The following is a 23407-nucleotide window of genomic DNA, read 5'->3' as shown; positions in this document are numbered from 1 at the left end:
TTTGCCTGCACAATGTGTGCTGAGATTATCTGTGCAATATGCACTTCGCAAGAGGAATAAACGCAATGCCTTTTGAAATGCATGGATTGCACTCAACAAAACGTTGCATTTTCTTTTCATGCCAAGCATTTTGCATGAATGCATTGCAATGCTAACACACGTTTTACCTGGCAAGACTGAAGTACAATCTGTGCTGAACAGTTTGAAACAGAAACAGCTATTTGAGAACCCATAGCCTCAACGGCATCTGTGTGAATTGCTCTGCATCGATAATTAACAGACCGTAAATAGGTGAAACTGACGCTGTGAATGCAAAAATATCAATCCAAAGTGTAATGTTGGAGTTGATTTTGTACATTTTGAGGAATGTTTCAAATGGACGACCGTAGTTGATTTCATGGTGAAATGGTGATCACTCTGGACTCTAAACTCTAGCAATCCTCGTTCAAATCTCAGGGGAGCCTGAATGTTTGTTGTCCCAGCTGCTGGAAATTCAGGTCAAACAAGTAAAAAACTGCAGGTTTGCAGTTTTGTTGCCTTTGACATTGATGCTTGATCTGCAAGTCGAGTTTTCAAATCGTGTGTTCAACCGGCAGTTCCCTGTTCCAATCAGCAGAGGAAAAATTAGTTTGCTGTTTCATGCTGCATAATGTGTGCTGAGATTATCTGTGCAATATGCATTCCTCAGGATGAATAAATGCAACGCCTTTTGAAATGCATGCAGTACATGGTTTGCACTCAACAAAACGTTGCATTTTCTTTTCATGCCAAGCATTTTGCATGAATGCATTGCAATGCCAACGCACGTTTTACCTGCCAAGACTGAAGTACAATCTGTGCTGAACAGTGTGAAACAGAAACAGATATTATGAGAATCCATTGCCTCAACGGCATCTGTGTGAATTGCTCTGCATTGATAATTAACAGACCGTAAAGAGGTGAAATTGATGCTGTGAATGCAAAAAGGACAATCCAAAGTGTAATGTTGGAATTGATTTGGCAGATTTTGAGAAAGCTTTCAAATGTTTTCGCATAGTTGGTTCCATGGTGTAATGGTGAGCACTCTGGACTTTGAATCCAGCAATCTGAGTTCAAATCTCGGTGGAACCTGAATGTTTGTTGTCCCAACTGCTGAAAATTTGGAACAAGCATGTAGAAGGCTGCTGTTTGGCAGTTTTGTTGACTTTGTCATTGATGCTTGATCTGCAAGTCGAGTTTACAAATCGTGTGTTCAACCGGCAGTTGCCTATTCCAATCAGCAGAGTAGAAATTAGTTTGCTGTTTCATGCTACCTTTGCCTGCACAATGTGTGCTGAGATTATCTGTGCAATATGCACTTCGCAAGAGGAATAAAAGCAACGCCTTTTGAAATGCACGCAGAGCATGGATTGCACTCAACAAAAAGTTGCATTTTCTTTTCATGCCAAGCATTTTGCATGAATGCATTGCAATGCTAACACACGTTTTACCTGGCAAGACTGAAGTACAATCTGTGCTGAACAGTTTGAAACAGAAACAGCTATTATGAGAATCCATTGCCTCAACGGCATCTGTGTGAATTGCTCTGCATTGATAATTAACAGACCGTAAAGAGGTGAAACTGACGCTGTGAATGCAAAAAGGACAATCCAAAGTGTAATGTTGGAATTGATTTGGCAGATTTTGAGAAAGCTTTCAAATGTTTTGGCATAGTTGGTTCCATGGTGTAATGGTGAGCACTCTGGACTCTGAATCCAGCGATCCGAGTTCAAATCTCGGTGGAACCTGAATGTTTGTTGTCCCAGCTGCTGAAAATTTGGACCAAGCATGGAGAAGGCTGCTATTTGGCAGTTTTATTGCCTTTGTCATTGATGCTTGATCTGCAAGTCGAGTTTTCAAATCGTGTGTTCAACCGGCAGTTACCTGTTCCAATCAGCAGAGTAGAAATTAGTTTGCTGTTTAATGCTGCCTTTGCCTGCACAATGTGTGCTGAGATTATCTGTGCAATATGCACTCCGCAGCATGAATAAACGCAATGCCTTTTGAAATGCATGGATTGCACTCAACAAAACGTTGCATTTTCTTTTCATGCCAAGCATTTTGCATGAATGCATTGCAATGCTAACACACGTTTTACCTGGCAAGACTGAAGTACAATCTGTGCTGAACAGTTTGAAACAGAAACAGCTATTTGAGAACCCATAGCCTCAATGGCATCTGTGTGAATTGCTCTGCATCGATAATTAACAGAGCGTAAATCGGTGAAACTGACGCTGTGAATGCAAAAAGGACAATCCAAAGTGTAATGTTGGAATTGATTTGGCAGATTTTGAGAAAGCTTTCAAATGTTTTGGCATCGTTGGTTCCATGGCGTAATGGTGAGCACTCTGGACTTTGAATCCAGCGATCCGAGTTCAAATCTCGCTGGAACCTGAATGTTTGTTGTCCCAACTGCTGAAAATTTGGAACAAGCATGTAGAAGGCTGTTGTTTGGCAGTTTTGTTGACTTTGTCATTGATGCTTGATCTGCAAGTCGAGTTTTCAAATCGTGTGTTCAACCGGCAGTTACCTGTTCCAATCAGCAGAGTAGAAATTAGTTTGCTGTTTCATGCTACCTTTGCCTGCACAATGTGTGCTGAGATTATCTGTGCAATATGCACTTCGCAAGAGGAATAAAAGCAACGCCTTTTGAAATGCATGCAGTACATGGTTTGCACTCAACAAAACGTTGCATTTTCTTTTCATGCCAAGCATTATGCATGAATGCATTGCAATGCCAATGCTCGTTTTACCTGGCAAGACTGAAGTACAAGCTGTGATGAACAGTGTGAAACAGAAACAGCTATTTGAGAAGCCATTGCCTCAACGGCATCTGTGTGAATTGCTCTGCATCGATAATTAACAGAGCGTAAAGAGGTGAAACTGACGCTGTGAATGCAAAAAGGACAATCCAAAGTGTAATGTTGGAATTGATTTGGCAGATTTTGAGAAAGCTTTCAAATGTTTTGGCATAGTTGGTTCCATGGTGTAATGGTGAGCACTCTGGACTCTGAATCCAGCGCTCCGAGTTCAAATCTCGGTGGAACCTGAATGTTTGTTGTCCCAGCTGCTGAAAATTTGGACCAAGCATGTAGAAGGCTGCTGTTTGGCAGTTTTGTTGCCTTTGTCATTGATGCTTGATCTGCAAGTCGAGTTTTCAAATCGTGTGTTCAACCGGCAGTTACCTGTTCCAATCAGCAGAGTAGAAATTAGTTTGCTGTTTAATGCTGCCTTTGCCTGCACAATGTGTGCTGAGATTATCTGTGCAATATGCACTCCGCAGCATGAATAAACGCAATGCCTTTTGAAATGCATGGATTGCACTCAACAAAACGTTGCATTTTCTTTTCATGCCAAGCATTTTGCATGAATGCATTGCAATGCCAACGCACGTTTTACCTGCCAAGACTGAAGTACAATCTGTGCTGAACAGTGTGAAACAGAAACAGATATTATGAGAATCCATTGCCTCAACGGCATCTGTGTGAATTGCTCTGCATTGATAATTAACAGACCGTAAAGAGGTGAAATTGATGCTGTGAATGCAAAAAGGACAATCCAAAGTGTAATGTTGGAATTGATTTGGCAGATTTTGAGAAAGATTTCAAATGTTTTGGCATAGTTGGTTCCATGGTGTAATGGTGAGCACTCTGGACTTTGAATCCAGCGATCCGAGTTCAAATCTCGGTGGAACCTGAATGTTTGTTGTCCCAACTGCTGAAAATTTGGAACAAGCATGTAGAAGGCTGCTGTTTGGCAGTTTTGTTGACTTTGTCATTGATGCTTGATCTGCAAGTCGAGTTTACAAATCGTGTGTTCAACCGGCAGTTACCTGTTCCAATCAGCAGAGTAGAAATTAGTTTGCTGTTTCATGCTACCTTTGCCTGCACAATGTGTGCTGAGATTATCTGTGCAATATGCACTTCGCAAGAGGAATAAACGCAATGCCTTTTGAAATGCATGGATTGCACTCAACAAAACGTTACATTTTCTTTTCATGCCAAGCATTTTGCATGAATGCATTGCAATGCTAACACACGTTTTACCTGGCAAGACTGAAGTACAATCTGTGCTGAACAGTTTGAAACAGAAACAGCTATTTGAGAACCCATAGCCTCAACGGCATCTGTGTGAATTGCTCTGCATCGATAATTAACAGACCGTAAATAGGTGAAACTGACGCTGTGAATGCAAAAATATCAATCCAAAGTGTAATGTTGGAGTTGATTTTGTACATTTTGAGGAATGTTTCAAATGGACGACCGTAGTTGATTCCATGGTGAAATGGTGATCACTCTGGACTCCAAACTCTAGCAATCCTCGTTCAAATCTCAGGGGAGCCTGAATGTTTGTTGTCCCAGCTGCTGGAAATTCAGGTCAAACAAGTAAAAAACTGCAGGTTTGCAGTTTTGTTGCCTTTGACATTGATGCTTGATCTGCAAGTCGAGTTTTCAAATCGTGTGTTCAACCGGCAGTTCCCTGTTCCAATCAGCAGAGGAAAAATTAGTTTGCTGTTTCATGCTGCATAATGTGTGCTGAGATTATCTGTGCAATATGCATTCCTCAGGATGAATAAATGCAACGCCTTTTGAAATGCATGCAGTACATGGTTTGCACTCAACAAAACGTTGCATTTTCTTTTCATGCCAAGCATTTTGCATGAATGCATTGCAATGCCAACGCACATTTACCTGGCAAGACTGAAGTACAAGCTGTGATGAACAGTGTGAAACAGAAACAGCTATTTGAGAAGCCATTGCCTCAACGGCATCTGTGTGAATTGCTCTGCATCGATAATTAACAGAGCGTAAATCGGTGAAACTGACGCTGTGAATGCAAAAAGGACAATCCAAAGTGTAATGTTGGAATTGATTTGGCAGATTTTGAGAAAGCTTTCAAATGTTTTGGCATAGTTGGTTCCATGGTGTAATGGTGAGCACTGTGAACTCTGAATCCAGCGATCCGAGTTCAAATCTCGGTGGAACCTGAATGTTTGTTGTCCCAACTGCTGAAAATTTGGACCAAGCATGTAGAAGGCTGCTATTTGGCAGTTTTGTTGACTTTGTCATTGATGCTTGATCTGCAAGTCGAGTTTACAAATCGTGTGTTCAACCGGCAGTTACCTGTTCCAATCAGCAGAGTAGAAATTAGTTTTCTGTTTCATGCTACCTTTGCCTGCACAATGTGTGCTGAGATTATCTGTGCAATATGCACTTCGCAAGAGGAATAAAAGCAACGCCTTTTGAAATGCACGCAGAGCATGGATTGCATTCAAGAAAAAGTTGCATTTTCTTTTCATGCCAAGCATTTTGCATGAATGCATTGCAATGCCAACGCACATTTACCTGGCAAGACTGAAGTACAAGCTGTGATGAACAGTGTGAAACAGAAACAGCTATTTGAGAAGCCATTGCCTCAACGGCATCTGTGTGAATTGCTCTGCATCGATAATTAACAGAGCGTAAAGAGGTGAAACTGACGCTGTGAATGCAAAAAGGACAATCCAAAGTGTAATGTTGGAATTGATTTGGCAGATTTTGAGAAAGCTTTCAAATGTTTTGGCATATTTGGTTCCATGGTGTAATGGTGAGCAAGCTGGACTCTGAATCCAGCGATCCGAGTTCAAATCTCGGTGGAACCTGAATGTTTGTTGTCCCAGCTGCTGAAAATTTGGACCAAGCATGTAGAAGGCTGCTGTTTGGCAGTTTTGTTGCCTTTGTCATTGATGCTTGATCTGCAAGTCGAGTTTTCAAATCGTGTGTTCAACCGGCAGTTACCTGTTCCAATCAGCAGATTAGAAATTAGTTTGCTGTTTAATGCTGCCTTTGCCTGCACAATGTGTGCTGAGATTATCTGTGCAATATGCACTCCGCAGCATGAATAAACGCAATGCCTTTTGAAATGCATGGATTGCACTCAACAAAACGTTGCATTTTCTTTTCATGCCAAGCATTTTGCATGAATGCATTGCAATGCTAACACACGTTTTACCTGGCAAGACTGAAGTACAATCTGTGCTGAACAGTTTGAAACAGAAACAGCTATTTGAGAACCCATAGCCTCAACGGCATCTGTGTGAATTGCTCTGCATCGATAATTAACAGACCGTAAATAGGTGAAACTGACGCTGTGAATGCAAAAATTTCAATCCAAAGTGTAATGTTGGAGTTGATTTTGTACATTTTGAGGAATGTTTCAAATGGACGACCGTAGTTGATTCCATGGTGAAATGGTGATCACTCTGGACTCTAAACTCTAGCAATCCTCGTTCAAATCTCAGGGGAGCCTGAATGTTTGTTGTCCCAGCTGCTGGAAATTCAGGTCAAACAAGTAAAAAACTGCAGGTTTGCAGTTTTGTTGCCTTTGACATTGATGCTTGATCTGCAAGTCGAGTTTTCAAATCGTGTGTTCAACCGGCAGTTCCCTGTTCCAATCAGCAGAGGAAAAATTAGTTTGCTGTTTCATGCTGCATAATGTGTGCTGAGATTATCTGTGCAATATGCATTCCTCAGGATGAATAAATGCAACGCCTTTTGAAATGCATGCAGTACATGGTTTGCACTCAACAAAACGTTGCATTTTCTTTTCATGCCAAGCATTTTGCATGAATGCATTGCAATGCCAACGCACATTTACCTGGCAAGACTGAAGTACAAGCTGTGATGAACAGTGTGAAACAGAAACAGCTATTTGAGAAGCCATTGCCTCAACGGCATCTGTGTGAATTGCTCTGCATCGATAATTAACAGAGCGTAAAGAGGTGAAACTGACGCTGTGAATGCAAAAAGGACAATCCAAAGTGTAATGTTGGAATTGATTTGGCAGATTTTGAGAAAGCTTTCAAATGTTTTGGCATAGTTGGTTCCATGGTGTAATGGTGAGCACTCTGGACTTTGAATCCAGCGATCCGAGTTCAAATCTCGGTGGAACCTGAATGTTTGTTGTCCCAACTGCTGAAAATTTGGAACAAGCATGTAGAAGGCTGCTATTTGGCAGTTTTGTTGACTTTGTCATTGATGCTTGATCTGCAAGTCGAGTTTACAAATCGTGTGTTCAACCGGCAGTTACCTGTTCCAATCAGCAGAGTAGAAATTAGTTTGCTGTTTCATGCTACCTTTGCCTGCACAATGTGTGCTGAGATTATCTGTGCAATATGCACTTCGCAAGAGGAATAAAAGCAACGCCTTTTGAAATGCACGCAGAGCATGGATTGCACTCAACAAAAAGTTGCATTTTCTTTTCATGCCAAGCATTTTGCATGAATGCATAGCAATGCCAACGCACATTTACCTGGCAAGACTGAAGTACAAGCTGTGATGAACAGTGTGAAACAGAAACAGCTATTTGAGAAGCCATTGCCTCAACGGCATCTGTGTGAATTGCTCTGCATCGATAATTAACAGAGCGTAAAGAGGTGAAACTGACGCTGTGAATGCAAAAAGGACAATCCAAAGTGTAATGTTGGAATTGATTTGGCAGATTTTGAGAAAGCTTTCAAAAGTTTTGGCATAGTTGGTTCCATGGTGTAATGGTGAGCACTCTGGACTTTGAATCCAGCGATCCGAGTTCAAATCTCGGTGGAACCTGAATGTTTGTTGTCCCAACTGCTGAAAATTTGGAACAAGCATGTAGAAGGCTGCTATTTGGCAGTTTTGTTGACTTTGTCATTGATGCTTGATCTGCAAGTCGAGTTTTCAAATCGTGTGTTCAACCGGCAGTTACCTGTTCCAATCAGCAGAGTAGAAATTAGTTTGCTGTTTCATGCTACCTTTGCCTGCACAATGTGTGCTGAGATTATCTGTGCAATATGCACTTCGCAAGAGGAATAAACGCAATGCCTTTTGAAATGCATGGATTGCACTCAACAAAACGTTGCATTTTCTTTTCATGCCAAGCATTTTGCATGAATGCATTGCAATGCTAACACACGTTTTACCTGGCAAGACTGAAGTACAATCTGTGCTGAACAGTTTGAAACAGAAACAGCTATTTGAGAACCCATAGCCTCAACGGCATCTGTGTGAATTGCTCTGCATCGATAATTAACAGACCGTAAATAGGTGAAACTGACGCTGTGAATGCAAAAATATCAATCCAAAGTGTAATGTTGGAGTTGATTTTGTACATTTTGAGGAATGTTTCAAATGGACGACCGTAGTTGATTCCATGGTGAAATGGTGATCACTCTGGACTCCAAACTCTAGCAATACTCGTTCAAATCTCAGGGGAGCCTGAATGTTTGTTGTCCCAGCTGCTGGAAATTCAGGTCAAACAAGTAAAAAACTGCAGGTTTGCAGTTTTGTTGCCTTTGACATTGATGCTTGATCTGCAAGTCGAGTTTTCAAATCGTGTGTTCAACCGGCAGTTCCCTGTTCCAATCAGCAGAGGAAAAATTAGTTTGCTGTTTCATGCTGCATAATGTGTGCTGAGATTATCTGTGCAATATGCATTCCTCAGGATGAATAAATGCAACGCCTTTTGAAATGCATGCAGTACATGGTTTGCACTCAACAAAACGTTGCATTTTCTTTTCATGCCAAGCATTTTGCATGAATGCATTGCAATGCCAACGCACATTTACCTGGCAAGACTGAAGTACAAGCTGTGATGAACAGTGTGAAACAGAAACAGCTATTTGAGAAGCCATTGCCTCAACGGCATCTGTGTGAATTGCTCTGCATCGATAATTAACAGAGCGTAAATCGGTGAAACTGACGCTGTGAATGCAAAAAGGACAATCCAAAGTGTAATGTTGGAATTGATTTGGCAGATTTTGAGAAAGCTTTCAAATGTTTTGGCATAGTTGGTTCCATGGTGTAATGGTGAGCACTGTGGACTCTGAATCCAGCGATCCGAGTTCAAATCTCGGTGGAACCTGAATGTTTGTTGTCCCAACTGCTGAAAATTTGGAACAAGCATGTAGAAGGCTGCTATTTGGCAGTTTTGTTGACTTTGTCATTGATGCTTGATCTGCAAGTCGAGTTTTCAAATCGTGTGTTCAACCGGCAGTTACCTGTTCCAATCAGCAGAGTAGAAATTAGTTTGCTGTTTCATGCTACCTTTGCCTGCACAATGTGTGCTGAGATTATCTGTGCAATATGCACTTCGCAAGAGGAATAAACGCAATGCCTTTTGAAATGCATGGATTGCACTCAACAAAACGTTGCATTTTCTTTTCATGCCAAGCATTTTGCATGAATGCATTGCAATGCTAACACACGTTTTACCTGGCAAGACTGAAGTACAATCTGTGCTGAACAGTTTGAAACAGAAACAGCTATTTGAGAACCCATAGCCTCAACGGCATCTGTGTGAATTGCTCTGCATCGATAATTAACAGACCGTAAATAGGTGAAACTGACGCTGTGAATGCAAAAATTTGAATCCAAAGTGTAATGTTGGAGTTGATTTTGTACATTTTGAGGAATGTTTCAAATGGACGACCGTAGTTGATTCCATGGTGAAATGGTGATCACTCTGGACTCTAAACTCTAGCAATCCTCGTTCAAATCTCAGGGGAGCCTGAATGTTTGTTGTCCCAGCTGCTGGAAATTAAGGTCAAACAAGTAAAAAACTGCAGGTTTGCAGATTTATTGCCTTTGACATTGATGCTTGATCTGCAAGTCGAGTTTTCAAATCGTGTGTTCAACCGGTAGTTACCTGTTCCAATCAGCAGAGTAGAAATTAGTTTGCTGTTTCATGTTACCTTTGCCTGCACAATGTGTGCTGAGATTATCTGTGCAATATGCACTTCGCAAGAGGAATAAAAGCAACGCCTTTTGAAATGCATGCAGAGCATGGATTGCACTCAACAAAAAGTTGCATTTTCTTTTCATGCCAAGCATTTTGCATGAATGCATTGCAATGCCAACGCACATTTACCTGGCAAGACTGAAGTACAAGCTGTGATGAACAGTGTGAAACAGAAACAGCTATTTGAGAAGCCATTGCCTCAACGGCATCTGTGTGAATTGCTCTGCATCGATAATTAACAGAGCGTAAAGAGGTGAAACTGACGCTGTGAATGCAAAAAGGACAATCCAAAGTGTAATGTTGGAATTGATTTGGCAGATTTTGAGAAAGCTTTCAAATGTTTTGGCATAGTTGGTTCCATGGTGTAATGGTGAGCACTCTGGTCTCTGAATCCAGTGATCCAAGTTCAAATCTCGGTGGAACCTGAATGTTTGTTGTCCCAGCTGCTGAAAATTTGGACCAAGCATGTAGAAGGCTGCTGTTTGGCAGTTTTGTTGCCTTTGTCATTGATGCTTGATCTGCAAGTCGAGTTTTCAAATCGTGTGTTCAACCGGCTGTTACCTGTTCCAATCAGCAGAGTAGAAATTAGTTTGCTGTTTAATGCTGCCTTTGCCTGCACAATGTGTGCTGAGATTATCTGTGCAATATGCACTCCGCAGCATGAATAAACGCAATGCCTTTTGAAATGCATGGATTGCACTCAACAAAACGTTGCATTTTCTTTTCATGCCAAGCATTTTGCATGAATGCATTGCAATGCTAACACACGTTTTACCTGGCAAGACTGAAGTACAATCTGTGCTGAACAGTTTGAAACAGAAACAGCTATTTGAGAACCCATAGCCTCAACGGCATCTGTGTGAATTGCTCTGCATCGATAATTAACAGACCGTAAATAGGTGAAACTGACGCTGTGAATGCAAAAATTTCAATCCAAAGTGTAATGTTGGAGTTGATTTTGTAGATTTTGAGGAATGTTTCAAATGGACGACCGTAGTTGATTCCATGGTGAAATGGTGATCACTCTGGACTCCAAACTCTAGCAATCCTCGTTCAAATCTCAGGGGAGCCTGAATGTTTGTTGTCCCAGCTGCTGGAAATTCAGGTCAAACAAGTAAAAAACTGCAGGTTTGCAGTTTTGTTGCCTTTGACATTGATGCTTGATCTGCAAGTCGAGTTTTCAAATCGTGTGTTCAACCGGCAGTTCCCTGTTCCAATCAGCAGAGGAAAAATTAGTTTGCTGTTTCATGCTGCATAATGTGTGCTGAGATTATCTGTGCAATATGCACTTCGCAAGAGGAATAAAAGCAACGCCTTTTGAAATGCACGCAGAGCATGGTTTGCACTCAACAAAACGTTGCATTTTCTTTTCATGCCAAGCATTTTGCATGAATGCATTGCAATGCCAACGCACATTTACCTGGCAAGACTGAAGTACAAGCTGTGATGAACAGTGTGAAACAGAAACAGCTATTTGAGAAGCCATTGCCTCAACGGCATCTGTGTGAATTGCTCTGCATCGATAATTAACAGAGCGTAAAGAGGTGAAACTGACGCTGTGAATGCAAAAAGGACAATCCAAAGTGTAATGTTGGAATTGATTTGGCAGATTTTGAGAAAGCTTTCAAATGTTTTGGCATAGTTGGTTCCATGGTGTAATGGTGAGCACTCTGGACTCTAAATCCAGTGATCCGAGTTCAAATCTCGGTGGAAACTGAATGTTTGTTGTCCCAGCTGCTGAAAATTTGGACCAAGCATGTAGAAGGCTGCTGTTTGGCAGTTTTGTTGCCTTTGTCATTGATGCTTGATCTGCAAGTCGAGTTTTCAAATCGTGTGTTCAACCGGCTGTTACCTGTTCCAATCAGCAGAGTAGAAATTAGTTTGCTGTTTAATGCTGCCTTTGCCTGCACAATGTGTGCTGAGATTATCTGTGCAATATGCACTCCGCAGCATGAATAAACGCAATGCCTTTTGAAATGCATGGATTGCACTCAACAAAACGTTGCATTTTCTTTTCATGCCAAGCATTTTGCATGAATGCATTGCAATGCTAACACACGTTTTACCTGGCAAGACTGAAGTACAATCTGTGCTGAACAGTTTGAAACAGAAACAGCTATTTGAGAACCCATAGCCTCAACGGCATCTGTGTGAATTGCTCTGCATCGATAATTAACAGACCGTAAATAGGTGAAACTGACGCTGTGAATGCAAAAATTTTAATCCAAAGTGTAATGTTGGAGTTGATTTTGTAGATTTTGAGGAATGTTTCAAATGGACGAGCGTAGTTGATTCCATGGTGAAATGGTGAGCACTCTGGACTCTAAACTCTAGCAATCCTCATTCAAATCTCAGGGGAGCCTGAATGTTTGTTGTCCCAGCTGCTGGAAATTCAGGTCAAACAAGTAAAAAACTGCAGGTTTGCAGTTTTGTTGCCTTTGACATTGATGCTTGATCTGCAAGTCGAGTTTTCAAATCGTGTGTTCAACCGGCAGTTCCCTGTTCCAATCAGCAGAGGAAAAATTAGTTTGCTGTTTCATGCTGCATAATGTGTGCTGAGATTATCTGTGCAATATGCATTCCTCAGGATGAATAAATGCAACGCCTTTTGAAATGCATGCAGTACATGGTTTGCACTCAACAAAACGTTGCATTTTCTTTTCATGCCAAGCATTTTGCATGAATGCATTGCAATGCCAACGCACGATTTACCTGCCAAGACTGAAGTACAATCTGTGCTGAACAGTGTGAAACAGAAACAGATATTATGAGAATCCATTGCCTCAACGGCATCTGTGTGAATTGCTCTGCATTGATAATTAACAGACCGTAAAGAGGTGAAATTGATGCTGTGAATGCAAAAAGGACAATCCAAAGTGTAATGTTGGAATTGATTTGGCAGATTTTGAGAAAGCTTTCAAATGTTTTGGCATAGTTGGTTCCATGGTGTAATGGTGAGCACTCTGGACTTTGATCCAGCGATCCGAGTTCAAATCTCGGTGGAACCTGAATGTTTGTTGTCCCAACTGCTGAAAATTTGGAACAAGCATGTAGAAGGCTGCTATTTGGCAGTTTTGTTGACTTTGTCATTGATGCTTGATCTGCAAGTCGAGTTTTCAAATCGTGTGTTCAACCGGCAGTTACCTGTTCCAATCAGCAGAGTAGAAATTAGTTTGCTGTTTCATGCTACCTTTGCCTGCACAATGTGTGCTGAGATTATCTGTGCAATATGCACTTCGCAAGAGGAATAAACGCAATGCCTTTTGAAATGCATGGATTGCACTCAACAAAACGTTGCATTTTCTTTTCATGCCAAGCATTTTGCATGAATGCATTGCAATGCTAACACACATTTTACCTGGCAAGACTGAAGTACAATCTGTGCTGAACAGTTTGAAACAGAAACAGCTATTTGAGAACCCATAGCCTCAACGGCATCTGTGTGAATTGCTCTGCATCGATAATTAACAGACCGTAAATAGGTGAAACTGACGCTGTGAATGCAAAAATATCAATCCAAAGTGTAATGTTGGAGTTGATTTTGTACATTTTGAGGAATGTTTCAAATGGACGACCGTAGTTGATTCCATGGTGAAATGGTGATCACTCTGGACTCCAAACTCTAGCAATCCTCGTTCAAATCTCAGGGGAGCCTGAATGCTTGTTGTCCCAGCTGCTGGAAATTCAGGTCAAACAAGTAAAAAACTGCAGGTTTGCAGTTTTGTTGCCTTTGACATTGATGCTTGATCTGCAAGTCGAGTTTTCAAATCGTGTGTTCAACCGGCAGTTCCCTGTTCCAATCAGCAGAGGAAAAATTAGTTTGCTGTTTCATGCTGCATAATGTGTGCTGAGATTATCTGTGCAATATGCATTCCTCAGGATGAATAAATGCAACGCCTTTTGAAATGCATGCAGTACATGGTTTGCACTCAACAAAACGTTGCATTTTCTTTTCATGCCAAGCATTTTGCATGAATGCATTGCAATGCCAACGCACGTTTTACCTGCCAAGACTGAAGTACAATCTGTGCTGAACAGTGTGAAACAGAAACAGATATTATGAGAATCCATTGCCTCAACGGCATCTGTGTGAATTGCTCTGCATTGATAATTAACAGACCGTAAAGAGGTGAAATTGATGCTGTGAATGTAAAAAGGACAATCCAAAGTGTAATGTTGGAATTGATTTGGCAGATTTTGAGAAAGCTTTCAAATGTTTTGGCATAGTTGGTTCCATGGTGTAATGGTGAGCACTCTGGACTTTGAATCCAGCGATCCGAGTTCAAATCTCGGTGAAACCTGAATGTTTGTTGTCCCAACTGCTGAAAATTTGGAACAAGCATGTAGAAGGCTGCTGTTTGGCAGTTTTGTTGACTTTGTCATTGATGCTTGATCTGCAAGTCGAGTTTTCAAATCGTGTGTTCAACCGGCAGTTACCTGTTCCAATCAGCAGAGTAGAAATTAGTTTGCTGTTTCATGCTACCTTTGCCTGCACAATGTGTGCTGAGATTATCTGTGCAATATGCACTTCGCAAGAGGAATAAAAGCAACGCCGTTTGAAATGCATGCAGTACATGGTTTGCACTCAACAAAACGTTGCATTTTCTTTTCATGCCAAGCATTATGCATGAATGCATTGCAATGCCAATGCACGTTTTACCTGGCAAGACTGAAGTACAAGCTGTGATGAACAGTGTGAAACAGAAACAGCTATTTGAGAAGCCATTGCCTCAACGGCATCTGTGTGAATTGCTCTGCATCGATAATTAACAGAGCGTAAAGAGGTGAAACTGACGCTGTGAATGCAAAAAGGACAATCCAAAGTGTAATGTTGGAATTGATTTGGCAGATTTTGAGAAAGCTTTCAAATGTTTTGGCATAGTTGGTTCCATGGTGTAATGGTGAGCACTCTGGACTCTGAATCCAGCGAGCCGAGTTCAAATCTCGGTAGAACCTGAATGTTTGTTGTCCCAGCTGCTGAAAATTTGGACCAAGCATGCAGAAGGCTGCTGTTTGGCAGTTTTGTTGCCTTTGTCATTGATGCTTGATCTGCAAGTCGAGTTTTCAAATCGTGTGTTCAACCGGCAGTTACCTGTTCCAATCAGCAGAGTAGAAATTAGTTTGCTGTTTAATGCTGCCTTTGCCTGCACAATGTGTGCTGAGATTATCTGTGCAATATGCACTCCGCAGCATGAATAAACGCAATGCCTTTTGAAATGCATGGATTGCACTCAACAAAACGTTGCATTTTCTTTTCATGCCAAGCATTTTGCATGAATGCATTGCAATGCTAACACACGTTTTACCTGGCAAGACTGAAGTACAATCTGTGCTGAACAGTTTGAAACAGAAACAGCTATTTGAGAACCCATAGCCTCAACGGCATCTGTGTGAATTGCTCTGCATCGATAATTAACAGACCGTAAATAGGTGGAACTGACGCTGTGAATGCAAAAATATCAATCCAAAGTGTAATGTTGGAGTTGATTTTGTAGATTTTGAGGAATGTTTCAAATGGGCGACCGTAGTTGATTCCATGGTGAAATGGTGAGCACTCTGGACTCTAAACTCTAGCAATCCTCGTGCAAATCTCAGGGGAGCCTGAATGCTTGTTGTCCCAGCTGCTGGAAATTCAGGTCAAACAAGTAAAAAACTGCAGGTTTGCAGTTTTGTTGCCTTTGACATTGATGCTTGATCTGCAAGTCGAGTTTTCAAATCGTGTGTTCAACCGGCAGTTCCCTGTTCCAATCAGCAGAGGAAAAATTAGTTTGCTGTTTCATGCTGCATAATGTGTGCTGAGATTATCTGTGCAATATGCATTCCTCAGGATGAATAAATGCAACGCCTTTTGAAATGCATGCAGTACATGGTTTGCACTCAACAAAACGTTGCATTTTCTTTTCATGCCAAGCATTTTGCATGAATGCATTGCAATGCCAACGCACGTTTTACCTGCCAAGACTGAAGTACAATCTGTGCTGAACAGTGTGATACAGAAACAGATATTATGAGAATCCATTGCCTCAACGGCATCTGTGTGAATTGCTCTGCATTGATAATTAACAGACCGTAAAGAGGTGAAATTGATGCTGTGAATGTAAAAAGGACAATCCAAAGTGTAATGTTGGAATTGATTTGGCAGATTTTGAGAAAGCTTTCAAATGTTTTGGCATAGTTGGTTCCATGGTGTAATGGTGAGCACTCTGGACTTTGAATCCAGTGATCCGAGTTCAAATCTCGGTGAAACCTGAATGTTTGTTGTCCCAACTGCTGAAAATTTGGAACAAGCATGTCGAAGGCTGCTGTTTGGCAGTTTTGTTGACTTTGTCATTGATGCTTGATCTGCAAGTCGAGTTTTCAAATCGTGTGTTCAACCGGCAGTTACCTGTTCCAATCAGCAGAGTAGAAATTAGTTTGCTGTTTCATGCTACCTTTGCCTGCACAATGTGTGCTGAGATTATCTGTGCAATATGCACTTCGCAAGAGGAATAAAAGCAACGCCTTTTGAAATGCATGCAGTACATGGTTTGCACTCAACAAAACGTTGCATTTTCTTTTCATGCCAAGCATTATGCATGAATGCATTGCAATGCCAATGCACGTTTTACCTGGCAAGACTGAAGTACAAGCTGTGATGAACAGTGTGAAACAGAAACAGCTATTTGAGAAGCCATTGCCTCAACGGCATCTGTGTGAATTGCTCTGCATCGATAATTAACAGAGCGTAAAGAGGTGAAACTGACGCTGTGAATGCAAAAAGGACAATCCAAAGTGTAATGTTGGAATTGATTTGGCAGATTTTGAGAAAGCTTTCAAATGTTTTGGCATAGTTGGTTCCATGGTGTAATGGTGAGCACTCTGGACTCTGAATCCAGCGAGCCGAGTTCAAATCTCGGTGGAACCTGAATGTTTGTTGTCCCAGCTGCTGAAAATTTGGACCAAGCATGCAGAAGGCTGCTGTTTGGCAGTTTTGTTGCCTTTGTCATTGATGCTTGATCTGCAAGTCGAGTTTTCAAATCGTGTGTTCAACCGGCAGTTACCTGTTCCAATCAGCAGAGTAGAAATTAGTTTGCTGTTTAATGCTGCCTTTGCCTGCACAATGTGTGCTGAGATTATCTGTGCAATATGCACTCCGCAGCATGAATAAACGCAATGCCTTTTGAAATGCATGGATTGCACTCAACAAAACGTTGCATTTTCTTTTCATGCCAAGCATTTTGCATGAATGCATTGCAATGCTAACACACGTTTTACCTGGCAAGACTGAAGTACAATCTGTGCTGAACAGTTTGAAACAGAAACAGCTATTTGAGAACCCATAGCCTCAACGGCATCTGTGTGAATTGCTCTGCATCGATAATTAACAGACCGTAAATAGGTGGAACTGACGCTGTGAATGCAAAAATATCAATCCAAAGTGTAATGTTGGAGTTGATTTTGTAGATTTTGAGGAATGTTTCAAATGGGCGACCGTAGTTGATTCCATGGTGAAATGGTGAGCACTCTGGACTCTAAACTCTAGCAATCCTCGTTCAAATCTCAGGGGAGCCTGAATGCTTGTTGTCCCAGCTGCTGGAAATTCAGGTCAAACAAGTAAAAAACTGCAGGTTTGCAGTTTTGTTGCCTTTGACATTGATGCTTGATCTGCAAGTCGAGTTTTCAAATCGTGTGTTCAACCGGCAGTTCCCTGTTCCAATCAGCAGAGGAAAAATTAGTTTGCTGTTTCATGCTGCATAATGTGTGCTGAGATTATCTGTGCAATATGCATTCCTCAGGATGAATAAATGCAACGCCTTTTGAAATGCATGCAGTACATGGTTTGCACTCAACAAAACGTTGCATTTTCTTTTCATGCCAAGCATTTTGCATGAATGCATTGCAATGCCAACGCACGTTTTACCTGCCAAGACTGAAGTACAATCTGTGCTGAACAGTGTGATACAGAAACAGATATTATGAGAATCCATTGCCTCAACGGCATCTGTGTGAATTGCTCTGCATTGATAATTAACAGACCGTAAAGAGGTGAAATTGATGCTGTGAATGTAAAAAGGACAATCCAAAGTGTAATGTTGGAATTGATTTGGCAGATTTTGAGAAAGCTTTCAAATGTTTTGGCATAGTTGGTTCCATGGTGTAATGGTGAGCACTCTGGACTTTGAATCCAGCGATCCGAGTTCAAATCTCGGTGAAACCTGAATGTTTGTTGTCCCAACTGCTGAAAATTTGGAACAAGCATGTAGAAGGCTGCTGTTTGGCAGTTTTGTTGACTTTGTCATTGATGCTTGATCTGCAAGTCGAGTTTTCAAATCGTGTGTTCAACCGGCAGTTACCTGTTCCAATCAGCAGAGTAGAAATTAGTTTGCTGTTTCATGCTACCTTTGCCTGCACAATGTGTGCTGAGATTATCTGTGCAATATGCACTTCACAAGAGGAATAAAAGCAACGCCTTTTGAAATGCATGCAGTACATGGTTTGCACTCAACAAAACGTTGCATTTTCTTTTCATGCCAAGCATTATGCATGAATGCATTGCAATGCCAATGCACGTTTTACCTGGCAAGACTGAAGTACAAGCTGTGATGAACAGTGTGAAACAGAAACAGCTATTTGAGAAGCCATTGCCTCAACGGCATCTGTGTGAATTGCTCTGCATCGATAATTAACAGAGCGTAAAGAGGTGAAACTGACGCTGTGAATGCAAAAAGGACAATCCAAAGTGTAATGTTGGAATTGATTTGGCAGATTTTGAGAAAGCTTTCAAATGTTTTGGCATAGTTGGTTCCATGGTGTAATGGTGAGCACTCTGGACTCTGAATCCAGCGAGCCGAGTTCAAATCTTGGTGGAACCTGAATGTTTATTGTCCCAGCTGCTGAAAATTTGGACCAAGCATGCAGAAGGCTGCTGTTTGGCAGTTTTGTTGACTTTGTCATTGATGCTTGATCTGCAAGTCGAGTTTTCAAATCGTGTGTTCAACCGGCAGTTACCTGTTCCAATCAGCAGAGTAGAAATTAGTTTGCTGTTTCATGCTACCTTTGCCTGCACAATGTGTGCTGAGATTATCTGTGCAATATGCACTTCGCAAGAGGAATAAAAGCAACGCCTTTTGAAATGCATGCAGTACATGGTTTGCACTCAACAAAACGTTGCATTTTCTTTTCATGCCAAGCATTATGCATGAATGCATTGCAATGCCAATGCACGTTTTACCTGGCAAGACTGAAGTACAAGCTGTGATGAACAGTGTGAAACAGAAACAGCTATTTGAGAAGCCATTGCCTCAACGGCATCTGTGTGAATTGCTCTGCATCGATAATTAACAGAGCGTAAAGAGGTGAAACTGACGCTGTGAATGCAAAAAGGACAATCCAAAGTGTAATGTTGGAATTGATTTGGCAGATTTTGAGAAAGCTTTCAAATGTTTTGGCATAGTTGGTTCCATGGTGTAATGGTGAGCACTCTGGACTCTGAATCCAGCGAGCCGAGTTCAAATCTCGGTGGAACCTGAATGTTTGTTGTCCCAGCTGCTGAAAATTTGGACCAAGCATGCAGAAGGCTGCTGTTTGGCAGTTTTGTTGCCTTTGTCATTGATGCTTGATCTGCAAGTCGAGTTTTCAAATCGTGTGTTCAACCGGCAGTTCCCTGTTCCAATCAGCAGAGGAAAAATTAGTTTGCTGTTTCATGCTGCATAATGTGTGCTGAGATTATCTGTGCAATATGCATTCCTCAGGATGAATAAATGCAACGCCTTTTGAAATGCATGCAGTACATGGTTTGCACTCAACAAAACGTTGCATTTTCTTTTCATGCCAAGCATTTTGCATGAATGCATTGCAATGCCAACGCACGTTTTACCTGCCAAGACTGAAGTACAATCTGTGCTGAACAGTGTGATACAGAAACAGATATTATGAGAATCCATTGCCTCAATGGCATCTGTGTGAATTGCTCTGCATTGATAATTAACAGACCGTAAAGAGGTGAAATTGATGCTGTGAATGTAAAAAGGACAATCCAAAGTGTAATGTTGGAATTGATTTGGCAGATTTTGAGAAAGCTTTCAAATGTTTTGGCATAGTTGGTTCCATGGTGTAATGGTGAGCACTCTGGACTTTGAATCCAGTGATCCGAGTTCAAATCTCGGTGAAACCTGAATGTTTGTTGTCCCAACTGCTGAAAATTTGGAACAAGCATGTAGAAGGCTGCTGTTTGGCAGTTTTGTTGACTTTGTCATTGATGCTTGATCTGCAAGTCGAGTTTTCAAATCGTGTGTTCAACCGGCAGTTACCTGTTCCAATCAGCAGAGTAGAAATTAGTTTGCTGTTTCATGCTACCTTTGCCTGCACAATGTGTGCTGAGATTATCTGTGCAATATGCACTTCGCAAGAGGAATAAAAGCAACGCCTTTTGAAATGCATGCAGTACATGGTTTGCACTCAACAAAACGTTGCATTTTCTTTTCATGCCAAGCATTATGCATGAATGCATTGCAATGCCAATGCACGTTTTACCTGGCAAGACTGAAGTACAAGCTGTGATGAACAGTGTGAAACAGAAACAGCTATTTGAGAAGCCATTGCCTCAACGGCATCTGTGTGAATTGCTCTGCATCGATAATTAACAGAGCGTAAAGAGGTGAAACTGACGCTGTGAATGCAAAAAGGACAATCCAAAGTGTAATGTTGGAATTGATTTGGCAGATTTTGAGAAAGCTTTCAAATGTTTTGGCATAGTTGGTTCCATGGTGTAATGGTGAGCACTCTGGACTCTGAATCCAGCGAGCCGAGTTCAAATCTCGGTGGAACCTGAATGTTTGTTGTCCCAGCTGCTGAAAATTTGGACCAAGCATGCAGAAGGCTGCTGTTTGGCAGTTTTGTTGCCTTTGTCATTGATGCTTGATCTGCAAGTCGAGTTTTCAAATCGTGTGTTCAACCGGCAGTTACCTGTTCCAATCAGCAGAGTAGAAATTAGTTTGCTGTTTAATGCTGCCTTTGCCTGCACAATGTGTGCTGAGATTATCTGTGCAATATGCACTCCGCAGCATGAATAAACGCAATGCCTTTTGAAATGCATGGATTGCACTCAACAAAACGTTGCATTTTCTTTTCATGCCAAGCATTTTGCATGAATGCATTGCAATGCTAACACACGTTTTACCTGGCAAGACTGAAGTACAATCTGTGCTGAACAGTTTGAAACAGAAACAGCTATTTGAGAACCCATAGCCTCAACGGCATCTGTGTGAATTGCTCTGCATCGATAATTAACAGACCGTAAATAGGTGGAACTGACGCTGTGAATGCAAAAATATCAATCCAAAGTGTAATGTTGGAGTTGATTTTGTAGATTTTGAGGAATGTTTCAAATGGGCGACCGTAGTTGATTCCATGGTGAAATGGTGAGCACTCTGGACTCTAAACTCTAGCAATCCTCGTTCAAATCTCAGGGGAGCCTGAATGTTTGTTGTCCCAGCTGCTGGAAATTCAGGTCAAACAAGTAAAAAACTGCAGGTTTGCAGTTTTGTTGCCTTTGACATTGATGCTTGATCTGCAAGTCGAGTTTTCAAATCGTGTGTTCAACCGGCAGTTCCCTGTTCCAATCAGCAGAGGAAAAATTAGTTTGCTGTTTCATGCTGCATAATGTGTGCTGAGATTATCTGTGCAATATGCATTCCTCAGGATGAATAAATGCAACGCCTTTTGAAATGCATGCAGTACATGGTTTGCACTCAACAAAACGTTGCATTTTCTTTTCATGCCAAGCATTTTGCATGAATGCATTTCAATGCCAACGCACGTTTTACCTGCCAAGACTGAAGTACAATCTGTGCTGAACAGTGTGAAACAGAAACAGATATTATGAGAATCCATTGCCTCAACGGCATCTGTGTGAATTGCTCTGCATTGATAATTAACAGACCGTAAAGAGGTGAAATTGATGCTGTGAATGTAAAAAGGACAATCCAAAGTGTAATGTTGGAATTGATTTGGCAGATTTTGAGAAAGCTTTCAAATGTTTTGGCATAGTTGGTTCCATGGTGTAATGGTGAGCACTCTGGACTTTGAATCCAGCGATCCGAGTTCAAATCTCGGTGAAACCTGAATGTTTGTTGTCCCAACTGCTGAAAATTTGGACCAAGCATGTCGAAGGCTGCTGTTTGGCAGTTTTGTTGCCTTTGTCATTGATGCTTGATCTGCAAGTCGAGTTTTCAAATCGTGTGTTCAACCGGCAGTTACCTGTTCCAATCAGCAGAGTAGAAATTAGTTTGCTGTTTCATGCTACCTTTGCCTGCACAATGTGTGCTGAGATTATCTGTGCAATATGCACTTCGCAAGAGGAATAAAAGCAACGCCTTTTGAAATGCATGCAGTACATGGTTTGCACTCAACAAAACGTTGCATTTTCTTTTCATGCCAAGCATTATGCATGAATGCATTGCAATGCCAATGCACGTTTTACCTGGCAAGACTGAAGTACAAGCTGTGATGAACAGTGTGAAACAGAAACAGCTATTTGAGAAGCCATTGCCTCAACGGCATCTGTGTGAATTGCTCTGCATCGATAATTAACAGAGCGTAAAGAGGTGAAACTGACGCTGTGAATGCAAAAAGGACAATCCAAAGTGTCATGTTGGAATTGATTTGGCAGATTTTGAGAAAGCTTTCAAATGTTTTGGCATAGTTGGTTCCATGGTGTAATGGTGAGCACTCTGGACTCTGAATCCAGCGAGCCGAGTTCAAATCTCGGTGGAACCTGAATGTTTGTTGTCCCAGCTGCTGAAAATTTGGACCAAGCATGCAGAAGGCTGCTGTTTGGCAGTTTTGTTGCCTTTGTCATTGATGCTTGATCTGCAAGTCGAGTTTTCAAATCGTGTGTTCAACCGGCAGTTACCTGTTCCAATCAGCAGAGTAGAAATTAGTTTGCTGTTTAATGCTGCCTTTGCCTGCACAATGTGTGCTGAGATTATCTGTGCAATATGCACTCCGCAGCATGAATAAACGCAATGCCTTTTGAAATGCATGGATTGCACTCAACAAAACGTTGCATTTTCTTTTCATGCCAAGCATTTTGCATGAATGCATTGCAATGCTAACACACGTTTTACCTGGCAAGACTGAAGTACAATCTGTGCTGAACAGTTTGAAACAGAAACAGCTATTTGAGAACCCATAGCCTCAACGGCATCTGTGTGAATTGCTCTGCATCGATAATTAACAGACCGTAAATAGGTGAAACTGACGCTGTGAATGCAAAAATATCAATCCAAAGTGTAATGTTGGAGTTGATTTTGTAGATTTTGAGGAATGTTTCAAATGGACGACCGTAGTTGATTCCATGGTGAAATGGTGATCACTCTGGACTCTAAACTCTAGCAATCCTCGTTCAAATCTCAGGGGAGCCTGAATGTTTGTTGTCCCAGCTGCTGGAAATTCAGGTCAAACAAGTAAAAAACTGCAGGTTTGCAGTTTTGTTGCCTTTGACATTGATGCTTGATCTGCAAGTCGAGTTTTCAAATCGTGTGTTCAACCGGCAGTTCCCTGTTCCAATCAGCAGAGGAAAAATTAGTTTGCTGTTTCATGCTGCATAATGTGTGCTGAGATTATCTGTGCAATATGCATTCCTCAGGATGAATAA

General features: G+C 41.3%; 21 non-coding genes across 21 annotated transcripts; all 21 read left to right on the top strand.

Moving 5' to 3' along the window:
• Positions 1-1038: 1038 nt before the first annotated feature.
• On the top strand, positions 1039-1110 carry trnaq-uug (transfer RNA glutamine (anticodon UUG)). Its single transcript has one exon. It is a non-coding gene; the product is annotated as a tRNA-Gln (tRNA).
• A 584-nt stretch (positions 1111-1694) lies between these two features.
• trnaq-cug (transfer RNA glutamine (anticodon CUG)) lies at positions 1695-1766 on the top strand. Its single transcript has one exon. It is a non-coding gene; the product is annotated as a tRNA-Gln (tRNA).
• Positions 1767-2340: 574 nt separating this feature from the next.
• Positions 2341-2412, top strand: trnaq-uug (transfer RNA glutamine (anticodon UUG)). Its single transcript has one exon. It is a non-coding gene; the product is annotated as a tRNA-Gln (tRNA).
• Positions 2413-2995: 583 nt separating this feature from the next.
• Positions 2996-3067, top strand: trnaq-cug (transfer RNA glutamine (anticodon CUG)). Its single transcript has one exon. It is a non-coding gene; the product is annotated as a tRNA-Gln (tRNA).
• Positions 3068-3642: 575 nt separating this feature from the next.
• trnaq-uug (transfer RNA glutamine (anticodon UUG)) lies at positions 3643-3714 on the top strand. Its single transcript has one exon. It is a non-coding gene; the product is annotated as a tRNA-Gln (tRNA).
• Positions 3715-5587: 1873 nt separating this feature from the next.
• trnaq-cug (transfer RNA glutamine (anticodon CUG)) lies at positions 5588-5659 on the top strand. The gene has a single exon. It is a non-coding gene; the product is annotated as a tRNA-Gln (tRNA).
• Positions 5660-6878: 1219 nt separating this feature from the next.
• Positions 6879-6950, top strand: trnaq-uug (transfer RNA glutamine (anticodon UUG)). The gene has a single exon. It is a non-coding gene; the product is annotated as a tRNA-Gln (tRNA).
• Positions 6951-7532: 582 nt separating this feature from the next.
• Positions 7533-7604, top strand: trnaq-uug (transfer RNA glutamine (anticodon UUG)). Its single transcript has one exon. It is a non-coding gene; the product is annotated as a tRNA-Gln (tRNA).
• A 1219-nt stretch (positions 7605-8823) lies between these two features.
• trnaq-cug (transfer RNA glutamine (anticodon CUG)) lies at positions 8824-8895 on the top strand. Its single transcript has one exon. It is a non-coding gene; the product is annotated as a tRNA-Gln (tRNA).
• A 1229-nt stretch (positions 8896-10124) lies between these two features.
• On the top strand, positions 10125-10196 carry trnaq-cug (transfer RNA glutamine (anticodon CUG)). The gene has a single exon. It is a non-coding gene; the product is annotated as a tRNA-Gln (tRNA).
• Positions 10197-14000: 3804 nt separating this feature from the next.
• trnaq-uug (transfer RNA glutamine (anticodon UUG)) lies at positions 14001-14072 on the top strand. The gene has a single exon. It is a non-coding gene; the product is annotated as a tRNA-Gln (tRNA).
• A 583-nt stretch (positions 14073-14655) lies between these two features.
• trnaq-cug (transfer RNA glutamine (anticodon CUG)) lies at positions 14656-14727 on the top strand. The gene has a single exon. It is a non-coding gene; the product is annotated as a tRNA-Gln (tRNA).
• Positions 14728-15948: 1221 nt separating this feature from the next.
• On the top strand, positions 15949-16020 carry trnaq-uug (transfer RNA glutamine (anticodon UUG)). The gene has a single exon. It is a non-coding gene; the product is annotated as a tRNA-Gln (tRNA).
• Positions 16021-16603: 583 nt separating this feature from the next.
• On the top strand, positions 16604-16675 carry trnaq-cug (transfer RNA glutamine (anticodon CUG)). The gene has a single exon. It is a non-coding gene; the product is annotated as a tRNA-Gln (tRNA).
• A 1221-nt stretch (positions 16676-17896) lies between these two features.
• trnaq-uug (transfer RNA glutamine (anticodon UUG)) lies at positions 17897-17968 on the top strand. The gene has a single exon. It is a non-coding gene; the product is annotated as a tRNA-Gln (tRNA).
• Positions 17969-18551: 583 nt separating this feature from the next.
• Positions 18552-18623, top strand: trnaq-cug (transfer RNA glutamine (anticodon CUG)). Its single transcript has one exon. It is a non-coding gene; the product is annotated as a tRNA-Gln (tRNA).
• Positions 18624-19206: 583 nt separating this feature from the next.
• On the top strand, positions 19207-19278 carry trnaq-cug (transfer RNA glutamine (anticodon CUG)). The gene has a single exon. It is a non-coding gene; the product is annotated as a tRNA-Gln (tRNA).
• Positions 19279-19852: 574 nt separating this feature from the next.
• On the top strand, positions 19853-19924 carry trnaq-uug (transfer RNA glutamine (anticodon UUG)). The gene has a single exon. It is a non-coding gene; the product is annotated as a tRNA-Gln (tRNA).
• Positions 19925-20507: 583 nt separating this feature from the next.
• On the top strand, positions 20508-20579 carry trnaq-cug (transfer RNA glutamine (anticodon CUG)). Its single transcript has one exon. It is a non-coding gene; the product is annotated as a tRNA-Gln (tRNA).
• A 1221-nt stretch (positions 20580-21800) lies between these two features.
• trnaq-uug (transfer RNA glutamine (anticodon UUG)) lies at positions 21801-21872 on the top strand. The gene has a single exon. It is a non-coding gene; the product is annotated as a tRNA-Gln (tRNA).
• A 583-nt stretch (positions 21873-22455) lies between these two features.
• On the top strand, positions 22456-22527 carry trnaq-cug (transfer RNA glutamine (anticodon CUG)). Its single transcript has one exon. It is a non-coding gene; the product is annotated as a tRNA-Gln (tRNA).
• The last annotated feature ends 880 nt before the right edge of the window (positions 22528-23407 follow it).

The sequence above is a fragment of the Pristiophorus japonicus genome, unplaced genomic scaffold (assembly GCF_044704955.1).
Source record: "Pristiophorus japonicus isolate sPriJap1 unplaced genomic scaffold, sPriJap1.hap1 HAP1_SCAFFOLD_99, whole genome shotgun sequence".
Classification (NCBI taxonomy): domain Eukaryota; kingdom Metazoa; phylum Chordata; class Chondrichthyes; family Pristiophoridae; genus Pristiophorus; species Pristiophorus japonicus.
The sequence above is the reverse complement of the archived record's forward strand: the minus strand, read 5'-3'. Positions and strand labels throughout refer to the sequence as shown.